General features: G+C 46.3%; 1 protein-coding gene across 1 annotated transcript in view; it reads right to left on the bottom strand.

The window, feature by feature from the left end:
- Positions 1 to 15561, bottom strand: part of LOC147608131 (uncharacterized) — a 29995-nt gene extending 14434 nt beyond the window's left edge. Inside the window, exon 1 of the transcript XR_015264601.1 lies at positions 15360 to 15561. The gene's annotated coding sequence lies outside the window, so the exon portion shown is untranslated. The remainder of the gene's footprint in view (positions 1 to 15359) is intronic.
- Between the last annotated feature and the right edge of the window lie 449 nt (positions 15562 to 16010).

Raw genomic sequence — 16010 nt, 5'->3', positions numbered from 1 at the left:
ACTTGGGTAGACAAGAGCAAGTAGACTGCAGAAAATAATCAGCACAAGAAACACAGAGAGAGAGGTGTGTAAACTCTTCTCTATACACAAGATCCCGAAAAACTGAATGAGAAAGTGGTGGGGACTGAGGGGCAATATATACATCTCCATGTGAGCAGTCGGCCAGCTACACAGATGGTGCCCACGATTGAGAAAATACCCACGACTGCTGAAAATAGCAGTCGGCCAGCAATCTGATGCCTACGCCTGAGCAAAACAAGTCGGCCAGCACTCCTAAAGCCCACGACTGATGTAGATCCAATCGGCCAGCAATAGGGTGCTCTTGGCATCACTTGGCAGCCATCCAACCACCAGGAAAAAATGGGAAAAATAGGGAAAAAATACGGGGAGTGTGGAAAAATGATATACGGGCGGGCACACCCACAACAGAGGCCCTGGTGTATACAAATAGACACGAGATGACTTCTAACACCCCCTCTCAGCTCCTGGCTGTGAAACCAACCCCAGGGAGCTGGAGTGCCGCCTTAGCGTAGCCTGAGGTAGAGACTTCGTGAAGAGGTCCGCCGCATTGTCCTCCGTCAAACAATAAAGTAGCAAGATGTCACCCGCCAAGATCTTCTCACGTACAAAATGATACTGTATCTCTATATACTTGGTCCGGGCATGGGTTCCGAGCAATAGCTATACAACTCTGGTTATCACACTGGATGACTGTGGGCTCCCTCTGTGGAAACCCAATCTCGCCTAGCAGCCTCCGCAGCCATACAACCTCACAAGCAGCACCACAAGCAGCCCGATACTCTGCCTCTGTCGAAGAAAGGGCAATAGTTGGCTGCTTCTTGCTGCTCCAAGAAACTGCTCCTGAGCCGAGGGTAAAAGTGTATCCTGAAGTAGATCTCCTCGTGTCTGGATCTCCTCCCCAATCTGAGTCACTCCAACCTTGGAGCTTGACTCCATTCCCTCCTGTGTAAAAGAGTCCCAGATCCTTCGTACTCTGCAGATACCGCAAGATCCGCAATCCTACGTCCCAATGAGTCTTCAATGGCGTCTGCATAAAAGAGCTCAACAGCCCCACGGAGAAGCTCAAGTCCAATCTGGTGTTCAGCAACCAGATCAATGAACCAACCAACTTCCGGTACTGCGAGGCATCAACTGACTCACAAGGATCTGTAACGGTTAACTTTGTGTTCGGGTCCATCGGCGAAGTAATAGGCTTGCAGTTCTCCATCCCAAAGGCCTCAAGCAACTCATGAACATACCGCTGCTGAGAGACGGAAAACCCCCTCTGGGTCTGCCAGATCTCCAATCCCAAGAAGAAGTGGAGTAAGCCTAAGTCGGTCATCTCAAACTCCTTTGACAAGGTAGCCTTCGTCACTCCAATGTGCTCCACATGACCGCCGGTGAGAATGAGATCATCCACATAAAGGATGATAAGTGTGACCATGCCGCGTTCCCGAAAGAGATACAGGTTCGGATCTGCAACCGATCTCTGAAATCCAGTCCGAATAAAGAAGGAATCAATCTTCTGATTCCAAGCCCTGGGAGCCTGCTTAAGACCATACAAGGCCTTACGTAACCTGTAAACCATCCCTTCCGATCCTGGAACAATAAAGCCTGGAGGCTGCTCAACGTACACCTCCTCCTGCAGGTCACCATTAAGGAACGCAGATTTTACATCCATCTGGTACACGGGCCACCTCTGAGAAGAAGCAAGGGCAAGAACGGTCCGAATCGTGGTCATCCGCGTTGTCGGTGCAAAGGTATCCTCGTAGTCGATGCCTGGCCACTGAGCATAACCCTTAGCCACGAGCCTGGCTTTGTGTTTGTCCACCGACCCATCAGCCGCGTACTTGGTCTTAAAGACCCATTTGACACCAATGACTGACCGCTTCGACGGCCTCAGTACCAACTCCCAAGTGTTGTTCTTCTCGATGGCGTCAAGTTCCACCTGCATGGCTTCCCTCCAAGTATCCTGTGAAAGGGCTTCCTTTACGGAAGTGGGCTCTTTATCCCGCATGATACGAGACATCAGAGCATAGTTCACCTGAAGAAGCTCCGCCATGTTGCTTTTATCTCGGACTCGATGTGATCTTCGAGGGCCGTCCTCTGTGGTCCACTCGGAGGGTAGCTCCGTGACACCTGACTCCCGAAGGGTGTCTAACAACCACCTAGGTACTCGAACAGATCGTGGAGCCTCCTGTGATCGCGGGGGCTCAACTCCAGCTGCGGGCTCAACCTCCTGTGATGACTGAGGTGAATCAACTGGAGTGGGAGACTGGGAATCATCATCAGACTCCTCTGGATCTCCAAGAAGTGGCGGCTCCTCGACAGTGGATGCTGGAACATGCTCGTCAAAGACCACATCCCGGCTGACAACAATCTCGTTCCTCTCTGGATCATACAACCTGTATCCCTTGGAAAGAGAGTTATACCCCACAAATACCAGCTTGCGGGACTTGGAGTCAAGCTTCCCCCTCTGCTTCTTCGGAATATGTACATACGCGTCACTCCCAAAGACACGGAAGTGCGAGACATCGGGTTTCCTGCCAAAATATGCCTCAAATGGAGTCATATGGGGTACAGAAGTCGTCGGAGAGCGGTTAATGGTATGGACAACTGTTGCCACAGCCTCACCCCAAAGTGGACGAGGAAGATCACGATGCTCCAGCATGGTCCTCGCCATCTCCACCACAGTCCTGTTCTTACGTTCAACAACTCCATTCTCCGAAGGCGATCCTGTATTGGCCAATTCCCTCTTGATGCCATGATCTGCACAAAACCGGAAAAATACAGTCGAGGAGAATTCACCTCCTTTGTCAGCCCTGAGAGTCTTGACCTGGAATCCAGACTCTTTCTCCACCATCACGTGCCAATCCTTGAACCGAGCAAAAGCCTAGTCCTTCTGGGAAAGAAAGTAGACCCACGTGAATCTGGTACAATCATCAACAAGCAGCATGAAGTAGAGAGATCCTCCCAAGGATGGTATCTGCTGTGGTCCACACAAGTCAGTGTGAATCAACTCCAAAGGTTTCGAAGCCCGCCTGGAAGCCTGCTTCGGAAAGGATTCCTTGTGCTGCTTACCACATATACAAGAACTGCAACGTCCTTGCCTAGTACCAACATCTGGCAAGCCAACCACCATCTGGTCCCGGAAGGCGCGCCGCAAAGCATCCACATTTAAGTGGCCAAAACGAAAGTGCCACAAATCTCCAACCTGAGAGCCTGTCAATGAGGAGAGTGCAGAGTGCTTGTAGATGCCATTCTCCACACCGCTTTCCCAAACAACTTTGCCTGTCTCACGGTCCCTTAGAGCAACTGAATGCTCCTCAAATTCCACCCGAAAGCCAGTCTTGCATACCTCATGCACTGACAAAAGATGAAAGCCCAGAGCAGGGACATAAAGAACACGGGAAGCATGCTTGCCCCCCTTGCCGTCGGGAATAATCTCCATCCGGCCCTCACTATGTATCGGAATAGTGGAGTTATCGCCAATAAAAATACGACCTGACTGCCGTTTCAGATCCAGGAAGAAGTCACGGGATGGAGTCATGTGCCTGGAAGCACCACTGTCAAGAATCCATTCCCGGGTATCCTTTGCGGTGAAGCCAACTGCCTCCTCGCTCGAATGATGAAGCATCGGAGTCCACCATCTCCAAGTGCACAAATGCCGGAGTCTTCGCAGCTGAGGCTGAGGAATCAGCACTCTTCCCTGTCCGCTTAGGGCACTTCCTCCAGTAGTGGCCTTTCTCGCCACAATCATTACACGATCTTTCGGCCTTCAGCTTCTCTCGTTCTGGATCAGGCTTCTTCTCAGAAGACTTCTCCGGTGAAGCCTTCCCTTTGCCCTTGTTGGTATTACGGCCTTTCGACCGTTGGCCAGTTAAGGCCTCCGAACCTCCGCCGTGAGGAGGGTTCATGAAACGTTCCTCCTGGTCCAAGACCATTGGCACAAGCTCCTCCCAAGTAATGGTGCTGAGCCTGCCACTCGTGATCAATGAGGAATAGAAAGCGGAATACTAACCAGGCAAGTGGGAAAGTAACATGATGGCCATATCTTCGGATGATATCTCTTTCCCAGCTTGAAGGACTTCCTGTGCTGAAGGGCCTGCAGCTTGTTAATGTGTTCCCGCATAGTCGAAGACTTTGCAGGGTTCATAACCCGCATCTGCACTTCCAAGGATATCCGCTTCATGGGTGACACCTTGTTGTACAAAGAAGCCAAGTGCTCCCATATGCCTCTCGCCAGCGTCATGTGCTTCACATGGTTGATCACCTGTGGTGTGCAATTGAGGAATATAAACGATCAGACCCTGGCGTTGACACGGTCCCACATGTGTGCCTGTGCCTCTCGGTCCTTCCTCGTCGATAATAACTCCCCTTCCTCAGCTTCCGGCCGTGGCACCCCTATGATAATAAAATCAGCAAGGTCATATGACTCCAGAACTGACTCCATCATGACCTTCCAGATGCCGTAATTGGACCCGTCCAACTGAAGATCCACTGGGAACATGGGGAGAGTCGGAATCTTCACGTGCTTCTTGGCCATCTCTAGTAAATCTGCCATCTCGAAGAGTAACCTGAAAGGGTGGGTGGGTGGGAAAAAATCTGAAAATCAGAAAATATGCAAGTGGCTGTCCAACCCCTTTTGCCCGCCTTCCTCTTGCACCTTCTCTTCCCGTTCAGCCCGAAACAGTCCACCGATCAGCAACCTGTTGCTCCCCCTCTTGCTCAGAAAAACGCCCAAGATCTCCTAGAGCCTAGGGCTCTGATACCATGTCAGAATATGCAGCGGAAATGATAACCAAACTTGGGTAGACAAGAGCAAGTAGACTGCAGAAAATAATCAGCACAAGAAACACAGAGAGATAGGTGTGTAAACTCTTCTCTATACACAAGATCCCGAAAAACTGAATGAGAAAGTGGTGGGGGCTGAGGGGCAATATATACATCTCCATGTGAGCAGTCGGCCAGCTATAGATGGTGCCCACGACTGAGAAAATACCCACGACTGCTGAAAATAGCAGTCGGCCAGCAATCTGATGCCTACGCCTAAGCAAAGCAAGTCGGCCAGCACTCCTAAAGCCCACGACTGATGTAGATCCAGTCGGCCAGCAATAGGGTGCTCTTGGCATCACCTGGCAGCCCTCCAACCACTAGGAAAAAATGGGAAAAATAGGGAAAAAATACGGGGAGTGTGGAAAAATGATATACGGGCGGGCACACCCACAACAGAGGCCCTGGTGTATACAAATAGACAGGAGATGACTTCTAACAACGTGATATACCACAGTCGCTAAAAGCACCTGATTTGTCACCACCACCCTCTCAGCCAAGGAAAGCCGAGCTGTACTCCAATATAGAAGCTTCTTCCGAATGCTCAGAAGAAGTGTGGTGATCTGCTACTCAGGTGTCCCAGATACCGCACTGATGTGCCAGGAGGAATCCATCTAAAACCCGGGTCTGGGCTCCATGCCGGAGTGGGAGCGCTACTGATCCAAAAAGCCACTGTCTTGCGCCAATTGATCAATGCTCCCGAAGCCACACCAAAAACCTGTAGAGACTACTCTGCCCTCTGTAGATTGGCCTCCTTGCCATGCAAAAACAATCCCGTGTCATCAGCAAACTCAGAATCAAGCAAGTCCTCACCCCGGATTGGAAGCTGGAGTCCTCTCAAGCCACCCTCCTCTGCTGTCAGATACATGCTCATAGCCTTTGCAAAGAAAAGAAAAAGGAACGGCGCGAGAGGGCATCCCTCACGGACTGATCTGGTCAGCTCAAAACTCGGCCCCCGTCCTCCTGCCATCAACTCCTGGCTACGGGCTGTGGAATATAGAGCCGCCACTCCTCGAATCCAGTCTGGCTCAAAACCCACGCGAAGCATAGTGCCCTCCAGAAAACCCCAATCGACTCTATCGTATGCCTTCTCAAAATCGAGAAGCATAACGACCAAGTCCTCGCCGAGAAACCTAGCTCGGGCCGTCGCCTCCCAGAAGGTGAAGATGTTGTCAAGGATACTGCGCTCCTTGACAAAGCCTATCTGGGTAGCATGAATCAAATCCCCAAGGAAGGGCTGGATCCTCAAACTCAAGGCCTTGGCTAGGACCTTGTAAACAATACTGAGGATCGTAATAGGCCTCCACTGCCGAATATCATCTGACCCTCCCTCCCCCTTGGGGATAAGAAAGATCAAGCTCTTTGAAAAACTCTGTGGCATCACCCCAGTGTCCAAAACATGCTGAAAACCCCTGCGGAGGCCTGGCCCCAAAAGGTCCCAATAGCGCATAAAAAAGGCAGGCGTCAAACCATCCTCCCCAGGGCAACTATGACGCGGGAGGGCCCTAAAAGCCTCAACAAGCTCATCCTCTGAAAGGGGCGCACCCAAAGCTGTGTGCATACGATCTGTGACCCTCCTCTGCACATGGGTCCACTCAGTCGGTCTGCAAGCATCACGTGCCTCCGTGGTTGGCTCCGCTGAAAGCAGGTCTCTGTAGAACTTAGTGGCAATAGCTCGAATCTCCTCGGGCTCAGTGGCTAACGATCCGTCTTGCCTCCTAAGCTGGCGTACTCCTGCTCGAGCATGGCGGGGTCCGGTGATCTCAAAAAACTCCCCATTCACTCTATCACCAAGCTGAGTCCACTGAGAGGCCTGGCAATGATAGTAAAACTCGTGTCTCTGCTCCTCTGCCTCTCGAACCTCCTGACGTGCCTGGCTCAGCTGGGACGCTACCCACTCACATGTGGGCTACTGCTCCTGAAGGCGCTGGAGCGAAGCAAGGCTACGTCTCAAGCGACACTCCCGCTCTCGTGTCTCTCCTAGCCGTGTCAAGGCTGTAGCGTGCAAAAAAGAGTTGAGCTCGATGAGCCCTGGGCACACTAGCCTGCTGCATCCAGGTCAGAGCTCTGGCTATCCTGCCATATCCTCTTAATGTCCTCAAAAAGACTGGGGTCTGTAAGTATCCTCTCTGGGATCCTCAACTGCAAGCTGGTCTCCTGTGTTCCTCCTCAAGAGTCAAAATAACTGGCGCATGGTCTGAGAAAGAGATGCCAGCAAGAATGCCAACCGAGCCACCACGCTCCCCGACCCTGTTGCCCACATAGAAGCGATCAATCCGTGATAAATTAATCCCTCCCTTCCGGCGATCCGATCGAGAAAAACTAAGACTGTCTTGAGAACGGGAGAAAGCCTCATGCTGCCATGCATCAGTGATCCGCAGTGTCATACAAAATCGCTCCCAAGCTACAAGCTCCGTGCCGTGCACTGTAACATGACTGCCTCCCACCCTATCGGACGGGTCCTCAAGCATGTTGAAGTCTCCCCCAACACACCAATGTGCGCCTCGGGCAATGCATCTGTAACAAGGGTCCACAACTCTGCTCTGGCACTAGCATGATTGGGTGCATAGACATTGAGCACACCAATGTGCTCATCGTGCATCCTCAGAATAACATATTGCGCTCTACCAGGCACAATGACCCCACGATCCACAATGGCCTGCCACCATGCATCCGCAATGACCATACATACTCCTCCCTGCCCTCCCAAGGGGCCAAAACCTGCAGACCAAAAATTGTCCCATCCACCAGGCATCACCGAACCATATCTCCAAATCCTGCTCTCACTCAAATAGTGCTCCTGCATCATCAAAATATCAATACTGCCCCCAACCAGGCATCTCTGAAGCTCCTGCCTCAAGCAACCACGATAACGTACATAGTGTGCGCCGCCAAGGCCTTGTACATTCCATGAGATGATCCTCATGGATGACCTGCTGAGGTTGAGGCTGTCTCAGCCATACGGCGGGCCTTCGCAAGCGGCTTGGATGGAGAGTAATCCCCATCCGAGCGACTACGAATCTGCCCACCCACCGGTGTGCTGCAAGAGTCTCAGACCAGGCGCCAGTGGTTGTGTCTCATAGCGACTGCCTCCCGCTCGGAGAAAGAATCCTCATGTATGCATACATAGCCAGGGTCTCGCGCTACGTCTGCCACTATGCGAACCACCAAGTGTCGATTCCTGGAGGCATCCGCACTCCCGGTATCAAAGAAATGTGCCAACTCCCAGAGTCGGCCTACCATGTCTGTAATCTCCAAATCGCTCACATGGTGAGAAAACTCAACTGCCTGTGTCTGCAAAATACTAATAGCAAGATCCAGAGTCCACTCCCGGTCGCTAGTGCCGCAAAGAGGGAAGGAGAAGGCCACCGCTGAATCAAGTGCCTCCTCCCCTCGGCCGGCAGTATCACCACATGAACTCTCATAGGTGCTGGCTCATGGGGGCCCTCTGCTCCAAATAGGCGTGTAAAGGAGTAGTCGAAAGCCTCCGAGCACTGTCTAGTGTCGAGACTACTCAACCGACTGCGGATAGAGAATATCCGTGAAGCACGAATCGGCATGGTAGGTCTCCTCTGCGGTACACGAGCAAGGTCGGTGCTCAGTGCCCACCGGACTGCAGGTGAGCGCCAGGGCACTCCCAATGCCTCCCGGGGAGCTGAGGCGAGCGGAGGGGGAGGAGGGGGGGGAGAAGGGGGTGGGGAAGGAGACGCTGAAAATGCGGGAGCGGGAACGGGAGGAGGCGAGGGTGGAAGCGAGGCGGGAGGGGGGGACGAGGGAGGGGGGGGTGGAGGTGAAGGAGGGGACGCTCGCATCTCCTGATCCTTAGTCTGCACTGGGGTCTCCTCCTGGAGGGGAGCAAAGTTGTTTCTCACTGGAACCCAATGATGTTGAGGCTGTGTCTGCTGCTGCGTCGGTCTCGGGGCATGCTGCTGTGGCTGTCTCCCTCTACGACGCCCCTGTCCAGGCTGCCAATCAGAGGTCTCTGTGGGCTGAGCAGGTGTCCCGGAGGCTGTCTGCCGAGCTGCATCTGTGGACGGGCCATCGGAGGTCTGCTGTTGCGGTGAAGGTCGGGCTCTCCTGCGAGGACAGGCTTTGGCCAGGTGGCCGACCTGCCTGCATATAAAACACTGGTTCAGGAGCTCCGAAAACTCCACTCTCTGATCGATCCATCCCCCCCCCCCATCCTAGGTAACTGAATGACCTTCGGAAGGGAGGAGATGTCAGGAACCAAAACTTTGACCGAAGGCAGCAGGCCCTTTGCTCTAGCCACCACTGAAGCTGCTGTGGGGCCAGTCTCAAGCACCGAGCCCACCAATGATCCTATCTTGGAGAGGAGCGGAAGGTACTCGCGGCGAAGTCCAGGAAAGCAAACTGTGACATGGAATAGGCGCTCTCTCTGTTCGACCGCTGCCGGGTCGAAACCATGCTGCCAATGTCTGAAGAAGGTCCAAGTGCCCCTGATTTCAAGGGGACTCATGGCTAGGACCTGGGCCACGCTCTGGGCTGTCTCAAACACAATCTCGTAATGGCCGCGGCACTTACTGAACGTCTAGGATCTTGCCCACATCTGCAAGAAGGCGGGCCTGGAGAAGATCCCGGATCTCCCCTCTGCTGTGGCGGGTGCCAACTATACGGCAGATGGTGGAATGTGCCTGGAGGCGTTCCACCTTTGCGGCGAGGCTCGCTTCCTCTTCTGGCGGAAGAGAAAGCCTGATGGGGGTATCCTCAGGGACGGGGGAGGGGGCTGCGAAAGAGTCCCTCTGAGGTGGGGCGGGAGGGACCTCCGTCAGAGTTTGAAGCTAAGTCGAGGGCGAAGCGGGACGGGGGGGAGCGCAGAGCAGGGAAGGAAAGACCGAAAGCGAGGTGGGGAGAGGCGGATGACAGAGGGAGGAGAGGCGAGGGGGAGCGGGAGCGGAAGGACGCAAGAGGGGGGAGCGAAGGGCGCGAAGGACGCGAAGGAGCAGGCGAGCGCGAAAGGAGGGCAGACGGGCACGAAGGGGCAGGGGGGCACGAAAGGGGCAGGCGGACGCGGGAGGGCAAGCGGACGCGGGAGGGGGGACAGGCGGGAGCAGGGGGGGAGGCGAGAGATTTAGCGAGGGCGAGTCAGCCGGCGTCTTAATCAAAATGAATATTGCAAAGAGTCCCATCTCTCCCTTTGTTTTGGGGTTTTGATTTTCTTTTGAATACAATGAGTATATCTTAATTCCGTATCCCAAGACTTCTAGATCACAAGTCTGGATTCCCAAGCAAAATTTCTCGAATTCTGAATTCTTGATTCTCAGATCAAAATCAAAGGTCTCAACTTAGTTTCAGATTCGGTGGGTGATTTGAGTGTAGATTACTGAACTGGTCACATCATCATTTCATGAAACTGACGAAGGAGTTACGTCTTGGTCATAGTCTGATTCAGGGTTTGAATCTAGAAGGTTCTCCCTGAACTATCTTTCTCGAAGGTAATATTTCAATTACTACTTTACTGAATTCAAAATTAATCACGAATTCTTATGAGAAATAAATTAGTCATTTATCTAAAATTCCGACTTCGATAGTTTTTTTGAATTTTCTCATTACCATCCTAGAGAATATGAAACGGTAGAATTTTCTCTCACAAAGTATTTTCTTATTCATTTTCCAATATTCATGGGATTTAAACATAGGATTAAAGAGAACTCTTATTTTGGTATAAAAATTCTGTATGCATCTATTTATGCATAAAATCTGACTTCTATGGAAATAACACTTTTATATAAAAGAAAATCCTTTTATGCATCTATTTATGCATAAAAATCAATATTAGTGAAAGTAACACTTTTACAATAAAATTTTCTTTTATGCATCATTTTATGCATAAAAATCCATTTTGATGAAAGTAACACTTTTATAATAAAAAAAATATTCTTTTATGCATAAAAATCAATATTGATGAAAGTAACACTTTTATAATTAAAAAAATTCTTTTATGCATTTATTTATGCATAAAAATCCATTTTGATGAAAGTAACACTTTTATAATAAAAAATATTCTTTTATGCATCTACTTATGCATAAAAATCAATATTGATGAAAGTAACACTTTTATAATAAGAAATATTCTTTTATGCATAAAAATCAATATTGATGAAAGTAACACTTTTATAAAAAAAAATATTCTTTTATGCATCTATTTATGCATGAAAATCAATATTGATGAAAGTAACACTTTTATAATAAAAAATATTCTTTTATGCATCTATTTATGCATAAAAATCAATATTGATGAAAGTAACACTTTTATAATTTAAAAAAAAATCTTTTATGCATCTATTTATGCATAAAAATCAATATTAGTGAAAGTAACACTTTTATAATAAAAAAATTTTCTTTTATGCATTTTATGCATAAAAATCAATATTAGTCAAAGTAATACTTTTATAATAATAAAAATTCTTTTATGCATCATTTTATGCATAAAAATCAATATTAGTGAAAGTAACACTTTTATAATTTAAAAAAAATTCTTTTATGCATCTATTTATGCATAAAAATCCATTTTGATGAAAGTAACACTTTTATAATAAAAATTATTCTTTTATGCATCTATTTATGCATAAAAATCCATTTTGATGAAAGTAACACTTTTATAATAAAAAAATATTCTTTTATGTATCTATTTATGCATAAAAATCAATATTGATCAAAGTAACACTTTTGTAATTAAAAAAAATTAACCAATATGCATCTTTCTATGCATAGAATTTATATCTAATGAAAATCACTCTTTTATAATAATAAAAAATAACCAATATGCATCTTTCTATGCATAGAATTTATATCTAATGAAAATCACTCTTTTATAATAATAAAAATTAACCAATATGCATCTTTCTATGCATAGAATTTATATCTAATGAAAATCACTCTTTTATAATAAAAAAAATAACCAATATGCATCTTTCTATGCATAGAATTTATATTTAATGAAAATAACACTTTTAGAATAAATATATTTCTACTGTGCATTTTTCTATGCATAGAATGAAAATGACACTTTTAGAATACACAAACAATAGGGATTATTCTTTTAGAATAATAAAAGATGAAACTTATCTCACAAAATTTTAGAAAATTTCGCCATAACCTCATTTGTATGACTGACCGTTTTTTCAAATTTTCCTACTTTAATTTACTTAAAAATTAACCCCAATTGATTTTAAGCACTCTAAACTAATCAATTTTCACTTTTAAAAGAGAAACAATATGAAAAGTTTAATTCCAACTATTAGATCACTTACCTAGGATAAAGAAGGGCTGATTTTAAGAATGAGAGAGGGGAAAAGCCTTTCCAACAAGGCATACCATCCATTTATCATTTCAAACAAAACAAAAATTAAAAAACCATTAAAAGAATAAAGAAAAATATAAGATTTCTAACTTACATGAATTCTGGGAGCTTTCCTTTGGCTTGATGGTTTGAGGGATCTACTCTTGTTTGCAACAAGAGTGGCCACCAAATCTTTAGAAGAGAGAATGGTCAAAAACTAGTGAATTATTAAGAAATTCACAGTTCTTGGCTTTCAGGAGGAGTAGAGTAGAATTTTCCACATCAGTTTGGTCAATTTTTTTGACCATTTTTAGGTCAATTTAGCTTACTTTTTGGAACTAGTCTTGAATTAGGAGAGAAGAGAAATGAAATATCTCAATTTTTGATAATTTAAAACTCCACCACACATGTGAAATAGGCGCCTCCTTCATGAGGAAAAAATTCCCATTATGAGGTATCAAAAATCCATTTTTTAGTATTTCCTTTGGTCCTTAGTCCACTCTTCATCTTATGTGAGTATTTACTCATTTTTGGGGGGATTTTCTTTATTTCTTCTATTTATCTTCTCCACACATTTGGATGAATCTGATTGGCCCCTCAAAACCTTAATTTAAAATTTTCAGAAAATCTGGACCCTTAGGATAAGACCTCTTAAATAGATTATACTTGATTTCTAATGCACCTTCTGAAAATCTTTTTGAACTTTTATTTCGGGGGAACTTATTTTAATAAGAAGAGATATTTTTTCATCCAAAAATATTCAAAATCTGAATAACCTCTCTCTAGAATATTTTCTCTCTCTAGACCAAAACAGGTAGAAACAAGATCTTTTATATTTCTGAAGAGGGAATTGATTACATGGGAAGATGCTGGACATCTTGAGAGGCTGGGGAGAAATCTTACATTCTCTCCCACTTGAAAAACGCGAGATGTCCTTCATCTCACAAACTGAGAGTAATCCCGCAACAGTTCGGCTTCTTTCTCCCAGGTGGTATCTTCAAAAGGATAGAGCTTCCATTTGACCAATAATTCTCTCAGAATTCTGTTCCTGAGAACCTTTTCTCGAACATCAAGGATTTCTTCAGGTTGGAGTTCCATCTGCCCTTGGGTTGAAGAAGTTAAGATTTCATCTCATCAAGCACATGATTCGGGCTTGGTACATACTTTTTAAAAGGCTGACATGAAATACATTATGTACTTTGAGATGAGGAGGCAGAAGAATCCCAAGAGATAGAGAACTTCTTTTGGGACGTACTCGAATGAAGACCATATCTGCTTCTTCGAATTCTCTGTCTGTCCTCTTCTTATCTGCATACTGCTTCTGTCTATCCTGGGCAGCTTTTATATCTTTGCGAATTGACTGTATCTGCTGCTCCATATCGTCAAGCATTTGTCTGGACATCTCGACCCTAATCAATGGGTCGGACCAAGTTAATGGAGTTAAGCAATCTTGTCCATACAGAGCTTTGAAAGGGCTCATCCCAATACTTCGATGATAAGAAGCATTGTAGGCGAACTCGACTAGGTGCAGATAGCTTAGCCACTTCTTGGGTTCCCTACCACAGCATGACCGAAGTATATCTTCGATTACTTGGTTTACTCTTTCTATTTGACTATCGGTCTCAGGGTGGTAAGCTGTGCTGAGATCCAAGAAAGTTCCTACTGCTTCAAAAAATGCAGTCCAGAATCTTGACGTGAATTTGGGATCTCGATCACTTACTATTCTTCTAGGTAGACCATGCAATCTGAAGATTTCCTTGAGAAACACTCTGGCCACATCCACTGCAGTGTAGGTTTCTTTTACTGGAATCAGATGGGCAATTTTGGTTAGTCTATCAACTACCACGAAGATGGAGTTGTAACCTGATTGCATTGAAGGTAATCCAGTAATAAAATCCATACTGATGCATTCCCACTTCATCTGGGAGATGTCTAATGGATGTAACTTCCCAGGCATTTTTACTCTCTCGGCCTCGACTTTTTGACAGGTCAGACATTGATGTACATGATTAAGCACATCCTTTTTTAGACCACGCCAAAAGAAGCTTTTCTTCACAGACATGTAGGTTTTGATGAACTTGGATGTCCTGCAATAAGACTGTCATGGGCTTCATTCAGAATTTGACCCTTAGTTCCCTCATCATTGGGAATGCATAGCTTGCAATTATAATACATAATTCCATCATCCAGGAATCATAAGATGCATACATAAGCTAGCATGGGTTAGAGTAGAATGAGCATAACAAAGTCACTTTTAAGGGCATGACCACCCAGATATGGCCACAAGAAGCTGACCCATTCTTTGTGGGAAAAGGAAGCCATCTCGGGATAACCATGCATGGGTGGAATGCTTATAGGAAAGTTAACTTTAAGGATGAAAGAGAGCTTGCTGTTTGGGTAAGGATTGTTTGGCTAGTTTCAATTGATCGTGTTGGCTACTTTGCCTTCCTAGGGTTTTGCAAAGTCTTGGTGTAACAAGGATGTGTGCAGGGCTACAAGGGTTTGGGGATTCAAGTGAGAGGAGATTTGAGGAGGTAGTACAGGTCCTTATGAGATATGTCTCAAACCATGAAGTGTCTTCTTATGAACCATCCAATGCCCATTTCTTCTAGGACCTCTCAGTGTCCTGCAGTAGAACCCTTGATGGACTTGTGAAGGGAAGAAGGCCTAAGATATGGGGCCTTGAACTAGTCTTTCTCACAAATGTTGGCTTGCTGACTATGTAGAGCTTGGCAGTCTATAGATAATGGGCACCTAGACCCAGTGTAATAAGCCGTCACCTGTATGTGTGGTGACCCTCGTCCAACTGACTATGTAGAGCTGGGCAGTCTATAGATAATGGGCACCTAGACCCAAGGTAATAAGCGGTCACATGTATGTGTGGTGACCCTCGTCCAACTTGCTACACCAAGGAAAAAATCCCATATGCAATGCCATCACAATCACAACATATAAGGAATCAACCTCTGTGTCCACCGCAAGACCTTAATTAGTTGGATGCAAGAAGAAATGGCCTATCATCCTCTTGGAATGGCCTCAATTGGAGCTTACTATAGCATCCATGATAGGCAATACATATGAAAGAGAAGCCAACATGGGGTAAACAAGCTGAAATTTCCTACTAAAGCATGTTCCAGTGGGCAATTGCAGACATTTCTTTCAAAATCATATACAAAAAGGTTTACGCTACATACTTAACAGCAACAAATGGGTTTTGAAAACATACTCTTAGCATGCTTTTTTGCGGAGCTGAGCAGGCCTTGACTCCAAGAAGCGTGCTCACATGCACTGGTCCATTGCTCTGCCTCAAACAAACACCCTTGCCTTGCTTGATCTCCGAGTAAGCCCCTTGAAAGTTGATGCAGTATACTTCTCAAATAGAGATACAGCTCGAGAGCTTCTGCGTTTGAAATTTCTCAGGCTGATAAAGTTTGGTAATGGAAGAGAAAATAGACGAGCTACATATGAAAGCTTTGATGAGGAATAGTGTATTCGTAATTTTTTACTTTCCCACCTCATATATTTTTAGAGTACGCACATACATAAATTGAAGGCACTAGATCCATTACCACTTGGATAGCACCTATGATACTTGGGCAAGAGCCGGCCATAACATTACCACTTGGATACCACCTATGATACTTGGACAAGCGCCCGCCGTAACAGTAACCTCGTAGGGGATGGCACGGAGTTACTGTAAGGGATAGATCCATTACCACTTGGATAACACCTAAGATACTTGGGCAAGAGCCTGCCGTGACACTAACCTGGGTTTAGGTCTTTGGAATGGACAACTTGTGGTTGTGGCTCCCTTGAAGTAACTCCGTGACATCCCATACGACAACCTCTAGCCTCAACCTTTACCATTAGAGCAACT

Source organism: Cibotium barometz, chromosome 54 (assembly GCF_041138505.1).
Source record: "Cibotium barometz isolate CiBa-2024 chromosome 54, ASM4113850v1, whole genome shotgun sequence".
NCBI classification, from domain to species: Eukaryota; Viridiplantae; Streptophyta; class Polypodiopsida; order Cyatheales; family Cibotiaceae; genus Cibotium; species Cibotium barometz.
This window is presented reverse-complemented; position numbering and strand designations above follow the sequence as displayed.